Here is a 384-nt window from a genome sequence, read left to right as displayed (position 1 = left end):
GGAGGTCGATGGCTCAGGGCTGATATAGGACCATAGACTATAGTATGTACAGGACCTACTTCTTCTTGTGAACAATTTTCCCAGATGGCTGCTTAGATCCTCTCTGCCATCAAGGGGCCTCAAAGCAAAGCAGCAATTTCACATTTTTAGGAGTTTATTTTAATTTGACTCTGCAAGGATTAGGTGTTACAATTAATATAATTTAGTGAGTAGTGCTAAATAAGAACTGATTAGGTGACCATACTTATATTTATTTATTATTTTTAATGACACCTTTATGCATCACTCACCATTGTTTATAGATACAATACCCTAAAGTGTTCTCCACTTTGGGGTATTTTTCCCCCCTTGTGAGGCAGCATAAAAGCACAATGGAGAAAAATG

The sequence above is a fragment of the Thalassophryne amazonica genome, chromosome 14 (assembly GCF_902500255.1).
Source record: "Thalassophryne amazonica chromosome 14, fThaAma1.1, whole genome shotgun sequence".
NCBI lineage: Eukaryota > Metazoa > Chordata > Actinopteri > Batrachoidiformes > Batrachoididae > Thalassophryne > Thalassophryne amazonica.
This window is presented reverse-complemented; position numbering follows the sequence as displayed.